At 39.3% G+C, this 12764-nt stretch overlaps 1 long non-coding RNA gene across 1 annotated transcript; it reads left to right on the plus strand.

The window, feature by feature from the left end:
• The first annotated feature begins 3248 nt into the window (after window positions 1-3248).
• LOC306797336 lies at window positions 3249-5010 on the plus strand. Its single transcript, XR_013773117.1, has 4 exons — window positions 3249-3662; window positions 3773-4368; window positions 4458-4734; window positions 4919-5010. It is a non-coding gene; the product is annotated as an uncharacterized lncRNA (long non-coding RNA).
• The last annotated feature ends 7754 nt before the right edge of the window (window positions 5011-12764 follow it).

Below are 12764 nucleotides of genomic sequence, written 5' to 3' on the forward strand. Positions count from 1 at the left end.
AGAACATTTCAGATGAACTTGATTTCTTTATTTTTATGAAAACAAATGACAGAAACAATGACTCACACTATTTAGGTTGAGGTTGATCAAATGTCCCTCCGGGTTAGCTCTACTTCATTACATTGTAATATCAGCCGGCCGTCCGTTGCTTTGTTGCTTATTCAAGTCAGACTGGCTTGGTATAAGATAATACTAATTTATGGAAATAAATATGAAGTTAATATGTAAGGAGTGTACAGACTAGGAAACCTGTGTAATGATGTTTAGAGGACATTGGGAATATTATGAAAACTCTAAAGCTTGTTAAATATTACAGTTCTCTGGCCCTATGGCTTTGATTTGGACAATTCCTCTTTCGAGTCTGTCTCTTGTTACTTCATTGAATTGTGTTAGAACAAGTAAATTTAAGTTTCCACACAATGAATATGTGAAACACAATGGTATTGAGTGATTTACAGATTTACATGTATTTGCATGAACAGGATTAGGAGTGCTTTGGACTCATTTCAATATGACCTCTAAATTGATTGAATTTACATTACAAATCTCTATTTTTACCTACCACTGCCAACACCATGTATTTATTAAAGAGCACATATTTTACTCATGTGACACTGAAATGAATGAAGGAAGTAACCTTTTGTATTAAAGGTAAACTGAAAACTTCAAGTTTACAATTTTAAGAAGACTCACTTTTAGTTGCTTTTAGTTGTCTTTAGTTGTTTAGTTGTTCTATTTCTCACTTCATGAAGTCAGATTGGGTCTCATGCTGCAGAGTAGAGCTGTAAAAGTACAGCATGAACCTGCATAGTTTCTGTCCAAGGCACCATGGCAGCAGTTTTGAGCCTGAGCCCAATTTATAAACCCGAATTTCCCCTGTAAAGACACTACTGTAAAATATATATATATATATATATATATATATATAGATATATATATATACATATATCTATGTATATATACATATATATATATGATAAGCGTATTCATATTGAACTGTTCGGTACGAGGCTCACGGTTTATGAAGGTAGATTTGTGTCTTTATTTTTCAAAAGCAAAAAAAAGTTTCAAAAGCAAAAGAAAGTTTCAAAAGCAAAAATAAAAGTTTCAAAAGCAAAAATAAAAGTTTTAAAAGCAAAAAAAAAAGTTTCAAAAGCAAAAAAAAAAGTTTTAAAAGCAAATATATAAACTGAGAATAATTTATTTGTTAAAAAAATAAAAGCTTTGGTTTTGAATCCAAAAGTTTTGAATCCAAAAGTTTTGAAACTAAAAGTTTTGAAACTAAAAGTTTTGAAACTCAAAGTTTTGAAACTCAAAGTTTTGAAGCCAAAAGCTTTGGAACCAAAAGTTTTGAAGTCAAAAGTTTTGAAGCCAAAAGCTGAGTTGGGTGTAGTGGGCGGGGCATACGCTGCTGAATGTATCAGGAGTTTCTATTGGTCCGTTTGACTTGCGTCTCGTATCTGCATCATCTACACCAGGGATTCCCAAAGTGGGGTGCGCGCACCCCTGGGGGTGCGCAAGCTGCCTCTAGGGGGTGCGCGAGAGGAAAAGTGTAATGGCGGTCTGATGGTGTAATAATATTAAATATTAAAAAAAAATGTAATTTTAATTTAAAAACTGTCAGGTGGGACATCTGAAGCTATCAGTCGTAAAAGAGGAGAGGGACAGAGAGAGAGAGAGAGGAATCGGAGGCGAGGGGAACGGAGAGGTGCGTTATTGGGGAGAGACCGGGAGAAGAAATCGAGCCAGAGTCAGAGGAAGATGAGACGGCGCAGACTGGGAAAAAAAGAGGAAATATGATGAAAAGTATCTGTGTCTGGGCTTCACTTGTATTGGCAACGCAGATTCCCCAAAGCCACAGTGCGTGGTGTGCAGCGAGGTGCGTGGTGTGCAGTGAGGTTCTGGCTAACAGTCTGAAGCTCTTATTTACGTCGCCACCTGAACACCAAGCATGCCAGTGCAAGTCAAAAGCCCCTTACATATTTTAATATCGAAATTGGAGGAGTTACAAAACAGCCAAAAACAACTGCAGTCTCATTCATGTGTTGGTCTATAAATGACGCACTACGGGCTTCATCTTCTGGTTACAGAATAGTGAGAAAGGGGCTACCGCACACAGTCGCCGAAGACGTGAGCTCGCCAGCTGCCAGAGAGATGGTGGAATGTATGATTGGGGAGAAAGAAGCAAAAAAGTTGTGCATGATCCCGGTGTCCAACAACACTGTGTCGCGCCGCATCGATGCTTTGTCCGAAGACATCCTGGCTACATTAGTCGCTCATTAATTGTAAATTAAATGTGATAATCTGCCTCTGAGCCTGTGCGTGTGTCCTCGCATCCTGATTGCTCTTTAAAAGTGACGCCTTGTGTCACTGAAAGTTATTGAAACTTTGTTGCAGTGTTTCAGGGCGTTTTCACACCTTCAGTTCGTTTGCTTTGTTGCAGTTGCTCCTTTGTTCGGTTTGTGTTCACACTGCAACATTTAACAGCGGACTAAATCTTGTAAACAAATGCCACGCGCGAGCAAACTGTTCTCTCATTGGTCCGATTCTTATGCGGCTATGAAGGCTTAAAAGGCTCTGCTGCTTCTTTTTTTTTTTTTTTTTATTAAGGGGGGGGGGGGGGGTGCGCGAACCCGGTCGGGATGTAGAAGGGGGTGCGTGGCCTAAAAAGTTTGGGAACCGCTGATCTACACAAACGGGAGGTTACGTGACATGGAGGTAAGTTGACTGCTCTGTTTTGTCAAAATTATTGTAAATATAGCAGCACTTCACTTTCTTCTCATGTTGTTCGTGTCGTGGAGTCTCTTTGTAAGAACGACATGGAGGGCTGCTGTGTTGACATGTAGCCCCACTGTGGGCGAACGTTACATGCACCTGAGGCATCTATGTTAGCTAAGGTTAGCTACACATGTATGACACAATTTAAAACAAATCCTATGAGCTTGGTTCTGTCTGACCGAGGTAGGTACAGATGACGACACTGTATCTAAAAACGACATGCGTCTTATGACTACACTGGTCAGACACCGAAGAAAACCTTTACTACTTCTGCCACCTCTGCTTGAAACGTCCCTTATTTGTTCAAACGCACCACCTTGTCGCGGAAGCTGTGCAGTACACACACATACATGATAGTAGATAAATTGGCAATTATGAACGCAGGCTCTGGGAAAATACTTTAAATCAGTGTATTTTAGATCACATATATGCCTCGCATGGAAATTAACATGCATGTGCTACAACTCTATTATTTTTATTCATAGGTTCTTGTGTGTGCTAACAAGTACGAATCATGTAACAGTAAAAGGTACCCAAAATATTCAACACTATTGTAAGTAACATTATCAGTTGACCCCATACAAAGGCTTGTATCATTTGATACTTGATAATTAACAAAATTGTACCACTTGTGCCTTTATAATAAGCTCCAGAGAGTAAAATAGTGACACAAAACGCATTCAACTTACATTTAAACATGTCTGTGTGTTATGGAGGGGTTCTGTATATTTGTTAAATCATTCCATTGTTTAGTTTGTTGGCAATGACTGGCTTTTCTTGTTATACGATATGACTATATGGTCTGTGTATTTATAATAATCCAGTGTGGTCATAATTCCCTTTTCTACAGAATGGAACCTCTTCCACAAATAGCTTTTGTTCAGGTATGTTGACCTCTCTTCTCAAAATGTAATTCATCTGTATATACACATATAAACATGTTTTGATACCACTGCTCTAATAAATTTCTATTTTGCTAAATTCCCTCTTACAGGAATCCATTAGCAGGCGGCTTTTATGCAGGGTCAGGGATCGGCTTTCTGCAGTAATCACAAGGGAGCCAATTGATTTTGATTACCTGCACATGGTTATCTCTCAGGAATTGCAGTTTCTTCGATGGATATTCCTCAGTGTGTAGTAGATGGTTTACAAAATCTAAGTGAAGTGATCAAGTCTCACATTTCAAACAGCACTGTTGCTCCATTACTTGACAGTGTAGCTGTAGTTGAATGGAATGGTACTGTGGGTCGACCAAAATTTAGCATTAATACCCTAGTCCTTGAAAATCTTCTCAGCATGAACCTACCAATGACCACTCTGGCTACTGCCCATGGCATTTCAAGATCCACACTTTACAGGAGGATGAGGGAGCATAATCTCTCAGTCAGAAACACCTACTCTGATATATCAGACATTGTACTTGATCAAAAGGTGAGATCTATCAAAGCCAGAATGCCTGATGCAGGATATCGGCTTGTAAAAGGGTCTCTACTGGCTATGGGATATCGTGTCACATGCGAGATGCATGTTTACTGTGAGAGGAACCGGTCGTGGCAGCTTTATTGCTGGCAAAAGTGTCCACAACCAAAGGTAAAAATTGTATGTATTACTATAAATGTTTACATTATATAAAACATGAATATCAAATGTAGCCACTTCATCATGTAATTTGCTTCCAGAGTGGAACGCCTTTGGAGAGATGTTTGGAATGCTGTAACATCTCAGTACTACAACTTGCTTCACATCTTAGAGGAAGATGGCTTCATTGACCTTTCAAATGCGGTTCACCTCTTCTGTGTGGGGTACGTCTTCATTCCCCGTCTACAACAAGATCTGCAAAATTTTGTGGAGACCTGGAATTACCACCCCTTAAGCACAGAGGGAAACTTGTCCCCGAATCAGCTTTGGAGGATTGGAACGCTACAAGTACCTGTGCCAGAGCCAGATCTGCAGGAGGTACTGTGTGTACTATACATTTAGCACAAGAACAAAGAAATGCAATTTAAAGTATGGTATTCATTAATTTGCTATATCACTCGAACCTAAATTAATAAATATTAACATTAGATCGTCTACAGTATGTGTATAAACGAGGCAATGGCTATATTCGTAATTAATGTATGTGTTTGGTCCATCTCAGATCCTGCAAGCAGAACACTTGCATGATGAGGAACCTGATCCAGAGCATGGGGTCACTGTAGCAGAGATGCCGTGCCCCTTGTCAGCTGAAGGTCTTGCTGCAGGGCAGCAAGTAAACCCCACCGTCGAGTCCTCTTCTTTTGGACGGGACATCTATATGCATGTCCTTCAACTGGCCTCATTTTTTGGATGAAGTTTGATTGATATACTTGATGCACATCTCATGTGCTTATTCTAAAACCAGTATGCACGTTTAACTGATCACAAATAAAGCACAGTAAATAGATACGTATGTGTTTATTTTGCTCACTCACATTATACCAAGGTGGTATAAATAGCTGCAGTATAAAATGATTCTGGAACATTTTGTTTGTTTCACTAAAGAATAGAAAACATAAAGAACAAGCACAAGTGAAACACAACACAGAACCATGCTCTTGCCAACAACTATTGAACACATTTATCACACTCTATCAAATCCTGCACCATACTTAATGGCAGTTTGCAGGAGTGTTTTAAAAGATTCATAATCTTTAATGTGGGCTACTGGGAATGTGATGGTGTCTGTGCAAGCACTGACACTTGGGTAACACACAGTGTGGTTAGGCATGGCGTTCAGACACCAATGATCAAATTTCACTGTGAGTTTGAATGTTTGCCGATCTTCCAAAAGCAGATGTCTGTGAGCTTGACCAGTCATCCACTGCATGACTGAGGATACAGTCAAAGCCTCTCCTGCAGTGTCGCCATCAGTTTGTGCATCTTGAAGAGAAATACAAAGTGTAGACCAGAATAAATCTCTCCAGTCATTTTATATGCAAACAGTTAAATATGATGCTCATTAAGACAGTTCTATGGTATAGAATTTAACGTGATTGTGGTTGATATCAAATGAGATAATAATTTCTGTAATTGGTTAGTCAGACTGGCGATGGCGGCTAGGCTATCAATAGCTATGCCCACGTTAATATAATTAAGCTTTAGGTACATCGACAAGGATGTTAGAGTGAGACAGAATTTAAATTTCCTGTACTGTCATCAAGGGACAGTGAAAGTGTGATAGTAGCCTCCGACTTTAGGAAACGTCAGTGCCGACTTGGCGCCTAACTTATCTTATGACTTGCGACCAGAGATGTCTTTAGCTAACTAGTTAAGAGTTTTAAGGATTTAATGGCTCATTTCAACATTAGCTTATCTTCATCAAGTTTAATACAAGACAGTAACATGGTTGTAACCTCGTCATCTGTACCTACCTCGGTCAGAGAGAACCAAGCTCATAGGATTTGTTTTAAATTGTGTCATACATGTGTAGCTAACCTTAGCTAACATAGATGCCTCAGGTGCATGTAACGTTCGCCCACAGTGGGGCTACATGTCAACACAGCAGCCCTCCATGTCGTTCTTACAAAGAGACTCCACGACACGAACAACATGAGAAGAAAGTGAAGTGCTGCTATATTTACAATAATTTTGACAAAACAGAGCAGTCAACTTACCTCCATGTCACGTAACCTCCCGTTTGTGTAGATGATGCAGATACGAGACGCAAGTCAAACGGACCAATAGAAACTCCTGATACATTCAGCAGCGTATGCCCCGCCCACTACACCCAACTCAGCTTTTGGCTTCAAAACTTTTGACTTCAAAACTTTTGGTTCCAAAGCTTTTGGCTTCAAAACTTTGAGTTTCAAAACTTTGAGTTTCAAAACTTTTAGTTTCAAAACTTTTAGTTTCAAAACTTTTGGATTCAAAACTTTTGGATTCAAAACCAAAGCTTTTATTTTTTTAACAAATAAATTATTCTCAGTTTATATATTTGCTTTTAAAACTTTTTTTTTTGCTTTTGAAACTTTTTTTTTTGCTTTTAAAACTTTTATTTTTGCTTTTGAAACTTTTATTTTTGCTTTTGAAACTTTCTTTTGCTTTTGAAACTTTTTTTTGCTTTTGAAAAATAAAGACACAAATCTACCTTCATAACGGTTCGGTACGCATGACGAACCGAATACGTTTGAATAAAATAAAAAAATAAAAAATATTCTTTTTTTTTTTTAAACCTTTATTTAACCAGGTAGTCCCATTGAGATTAAAAATCTCTTTTGCAAGATGTAAGTAACAATACAAGATGTAAGCAAGATTCAAGTAACAATACTACATAACATTAAGGAGCAGTTTTTGTTTTTTAAGCTTATGTGTTGCTAAGAAGACACCCCAGAAGATGGGTCACTCAGGTATAGTTGCATCATTGTTCAAAGTCAAAGAATAACTTCATGATGTTAGTTGTAATGAATAAATATATTTTAAAATCAAGTACATTTCTCTGGCATTTATAGTTTTCTACTGTACCGAAACGTACCGAACCGTGGCTCCACTGAACCGAACCGTGAATTTTGTGAACCGTTACACCCCTAATATATAGATATACATATATGTACACACAAATGTATTACAAGCTAAAGTCTGGCGGCAGATGTTTTTAATAATGTATAGTTTAAAGGATATGTTTCTGTCTGAATGTTTGTGATCGAGGAATCGTTTTTATTTTAAAGGTGTTTTCTTCCAGTTGTGGCTCCTAACTGGCTTCACAGGTGAGATCCAGTTCATTCATTTAAGTTCTAAATATATTGTTGCTTTCGTGTTTTAAAAACAATTGCCTCAAGACTCAACTATAAAAGATGTGCAATTATTGTCGCTTCCCTGCTCCGACAGCTATTTTTTGGGGGTTTTGTTGGAACATTTCTCTGAGTTAAATCCTTTTATTTTTTTGCCAAAGCAGCCCTCATTTCTCATTCGATCATTTGAAAGATCAGTTCATCTAAATTTAAAAAGCTGATAACAATGACATCATGTCTTTTTTAGAACCAATGTCCCCGTTATATTTGGCACATTTGGATTATCCTGAGTAACCGTGACATTGTTGCCAGAAGGACAAAATCGTTTTTTAAATAATTCATGAATTTTTCGACAGCGACCATAGAGCCTGGCTAAAGTTATTATTGCTAAAAGAGTAAATAATGTTATTCTTGAAATTATAAATCTGGCCAAAACTAACTACCTTACTAAACCCAGTTATAATACTTAGAAGGGATTCAATTGGAAACTAATAACAAGATACAACTGGACTCCACGTACAGCATAAAATGTGGACAAATGGCCGCCTTTAGCTGGTCATGTCCAAAGATAAGACATTTCTGGCAATATCGCGAGATCATGCGAGAACCAAAAATCCGTCTCGTCAGGCTTTAAATAATGCATTTGGGTCCCGACCACAGTGGCTTAGTCAGCCTCCCGTTAGGAGGAACTTGCAGATATGGGCGGCCAAATGTGTTTTCCTATGATTGTGAAGTCATGACCCGCCCTACTCTGCCTCTGATTGGCTAGTACTCTTGGTCTTTCTTGACTGAGTTGGTTAGGTTTAGGTTTGAGGAGTCAGATTGGTAAGCGTAAGGGTAGAATGATCAGAATAAGCCAACATGACTCAGATTAGGGCGGATCATGCCTTTGCCAACAGATGTGACGTCTGGCAGTGGGAACTGTTGGTTCAAAACAACAATGGCGGCTTCTGAGGAGGTTAGTGCAGATGCTGCAAGAGCATCTGTTTCTTTGCTTTCTTCAGTGAAAGCAAAGAACGACACTGAAGGCTTTTCTTCATGGAAAAGATGTTTTAAATCTTCTACTATTAAAGCAATAAAGTTATTTATTATTTTTCAAAGGCATTCAAACTATTCACATGCTTTCCCAGCATGCATTCTCCCCTTCTCTTCCGTCTCAGTCTCTCACCGTTGAGGTCTCTGCGTCACTCATTGTTGTTGCTTCCTTTGATTTGTTTTCATAATATACATTTTTAACATACTCAAAACTGTTTGAATGTCAATGCAGCTTAATGAAGAAAACGTGAAATGTCAGCATGATAAATAACTTTTAAATTGTACGAGATGCTGAAGATGTTGAAATGAAATGTAAATTCAAACAAAAATGACAAAAGTTGGAGATTGTGTAAGACTAATCCAGTTCGGCTTTTTTTTGTCACACCCAAGTTACCTCTTTGACGAATGTGGCGCCCAGTGGAACGGCATCTCAATCATCGACTTTTGTTAATGGAATTGCTTCACTGGCTATCGATGGGAATAGAAACCCAGAATACGATGCTGGATCCTGCACCCACACAGTAAACAATGCAGGACAGATCCCGTGGTGGAGCCTACAGCTGCCGGTCATGTACAGGATCTCATCTGTAAGCATCACCAACAGGGATGAATCCTCCCAGAGGATCAATAATGCCAAGATCCTCATTGGGAATTCCCCCGAGAACAACGGCAACAACAACCCGAGGTAATCCTGGAATTGTGATTCTAGCACACAACATCTCACAGAAAATAATATGTTCATCATCTTGATTTCATTTAATAAGTTATAATACTTTAACTATATAACAAGAGCTTCTTCAGTAGAAGGAGTTCCATCAGTTTTCATGGCATTGTGCAAGATTAGATTGTGATAGATGTAGATAAGTACAAGTGACACTTTTTATTTCTCCCCCATCTCTCGAGAGGACGGCATCCGGCCAAACTGTCCTCACTTTTGTGAAATAGTCACAAAACACAATGTTATCGGTTACGTGTACAAGGACACGAATTGTAAAGGTTTTTTTTCGTGTCACTCAGCACGGAAGCAATGGAAAGTCGATTATGGGCCTTATTGATGGTGGACACAAATTAAATGCATTCACGTGACTAAGCAACATTCAGAGTAAGTGACGTACTTTATAACATCCAAAAAGATGAATATTAGTAGGTGGCAGGGGAGGATAATGGGTCCAACTAACAAGACTTTCAACCAGAAGACAGTTGTTTGATGCTGCGTTGTGGTTTTGTTGCCTAAACCAAACTAAGTAGTTTTATTGTAGTGGTTTTGTTGTTTTCGTAAACCTAACTTTAAGGCTAACCATGATGTTTTTCCGAAACCTAACCAAGTAGTTTTGTTGCTTGAACCTTTAACGTAATGTCTTTCCAAAAAAAAGATTGTGCCGAGGGACATGGAAAAAACGGACAATCCGTGTCCCTGTACAGGAAACCGAACTGCCGTGAGACTGTGTTGACTATTTTGTAGACAGAAGTTTTATTCAAGTACTCTCCATGAGGAGTGAACAGGAATAAATCAGTGTTGTTTTATGCATCTATTTATTCATTGATTTACCACCATAGCGTTCATGGGGAAATATGCCTATAGAGCAATCAGCACAACTAGGGACTTAATCAATCATTACAGATCCTGTCAATAAGTTCGATTGGTGCGATTTGAGTGGCTGTCTGTGGAGAATATGCTTCACTGAGCTTGCCAGAGGAAAAAAAATGTGCTCTCTTTTTTTAGTTTGACCTTCCAAAAAGTGGTCTGAACCAATTCAATTTATTTTTGGATAGCCCAAAATCACAAATTACAAATTTGCCTCAGAGTGCTTTACAATATGTACACATTTGACATCCTCTTGTCCCAATCTGTTGCTTTGTTCTACAAACAATTGTCTGACTGCCACAACAAAAACTTTCTGCACTTTCTGCACCAAACGCGTTGCTGTGAAGAATTATCCTTTAATTTCTGTCTCTCTTTCAGCTGTGCTGTTATCACATCCATCCCGGCTGGAAGTACCCACACCTTCGACTGTGGTGGGATGATAGGCCGGTTTGTCAATGTGTATCTCAACCCTGGAGGTATATTGACAATATGTGAGTTGGAGGTGTACGGAGGTGAGTCCATCAAAGATATCTTTTTGTATTTCTCAACAGAGGATGATATGAGTGATTTTAAACCCCAATACAGTGCTTTGAAAATCTCAGAGGAAAACTGTCACAGCAGCATCTCCGAACCGCAGAATCTCTGAACCACATGTGCTCTCGCTCGCATTTTACAGAACTGGTAGATACCTACTTGGTGATGGGCCGGAGCATAGTCGTGGTGGAGAAGAAGCTGTGCTGGTCGGATGCCCTGCTCTATTGCAGGGACTTCTACTGGGACCTGCTCAGCATACGCAGTGAGGAGGAGCAGAGGGAGGTTGAGGAGGTGATGAGAAACGCATCCCTCCACCTCACCAAACATGTTTGGTTGGGACTGCGCAGGTACTCCATCTAATAACAAGGTCCATTTCACCAAGGGTGGATGTTACTCTTGCTTGTTTTTTTGTTCTTTTATACTTTCAAAAGTCATAAATTCTCCTTTACCAGTCAGTTTATATTGATGTTACCATTCAAATCACATCAAATCCAGGTTCAAAATAGTGCTGACTCTGCATACTGTAGACCCAGATGGAAGCTCATTGCTACCAATGTCACGGGTTGTCATGGTGGACGCACACGCAGACGCAGAACAGGAAGTAAGAGAGTGTAAGGGTTTTATTCTGGGAGGACACATAGGGTAAAATGTAATGGAGCAGCGGGGAACCGAGGACAAGAGGTCGAGGGTGGAGAACCAGGCAGAACTGGTACTTTAATATCAGGGCCATTTATTACACCAGACGTCAACAACAGGTCATTAAAGGGGCAGTGATAATCAAACAGAAGCCACAGTCAATAAGCTCAGATTGTGACAAAGTGCTGTATTAATAGGAAGAACCCACTTCCCATCCAAAGACATTTTTGTCACAGCTGCTGACACTTTAAACTATTCCCAATGTTTCGGTTGTAATTCGCTTAAAAAGTAAAAATTTCAAGGCGTCCTCTTTAGGTACCTGATGGCAGACACGTGGACCTGGATGACCGGTGCCTCTGTGGACTACAGCTACTGGGAGACAAAGTCCATCTGGCAAATGACCAGTCCCTGTGGCGGCGTCGACACCGACGGCAGCTTCCACTGGAGGGATCTCCCGTGTGGAGATCATCTTCACTTCATCTGTTTGGCAGGTGAGGAATTTTACAGTAAAGTGTGGTTTAATACAACCGGCCCCATAAGTCTTGGGGCAGCCAACGCTACTTTGTCAGAAGTACATCTTACAGTGCAGCCAAACAAACTCATGTTGTTTTAATCAAGGCGGCAAACAATAATTGGCCTTTTTCCCCATCATGCCATGAGCAACCTTGATCTCACATTGCACCCTTCAGATGAAATTGGAGAGACTGATGTTGGGATGTGGCAGGAGCGTGTTTAGTTATCAGCAAATATGAAAAACTAAATTATTCATGATAATTATTCATCAATAGAATTATTAATATCAATAAGATTATTAACAATTGATAATAACAGGGCACCACCCTGAGAACAGGGACCAATAACCAAACTATAAATTAAGTCTCATAATTAGTATTCACTCACAATGTCAATGGTCAAAGTACCATTCCACATTCAGAGTGAACAGTGAAGGTTTGAATTCGAGCAGAGGCCACATACCAGCTATTATCACAATACTCATGCTCAGAGAAATTACAGAAACCTGCCCTGTAAAGTATAACAGAGTTCCAATAATATTGATCAAGTCAAATAATATTTAAATCTAACAACAACTACGATACAATTCCGAGCCTACCATCTAAAATCAACAAACTGGTGAGAGAGTGTGTGTATGTGTGTGTTTGTTTGAAACAATAGGTTCTCCACAGCACTAACGGAACTCGGCGGTCCGTGAGCATACACAATAACACGTAACAGTACAGTAAAGTTAAACAAAACAAAACAAGGTAATAAACACACTATCTCTGCCCAGACACAAGCCTCTTACTCTGTAGGCCCAGGCACATGGTGAAGCCCCAAAACTGATGGTGGTATCGGAAAAATTGTGAAATAGTTAATGGGCTGAAAACTTTTAGATTTTTACATAAAAAAATGCAGCTGGCCTCTATTTTCTCCTCTTATGCATATTAATT

This window comes from Melanostigma gelatinosum, assembly GCF_949748355.1.
Source record: "Melanostigma gelatinosum genome assembly, chromosome: 24".
In the NCBI taxonomy this organism is placed as follows: Eukaryota; Metazoa; Chordata; class Actinopteri; order Perciformes; family Zoarcidae; genus Melanostigma; species Melanostigma gelatinosum.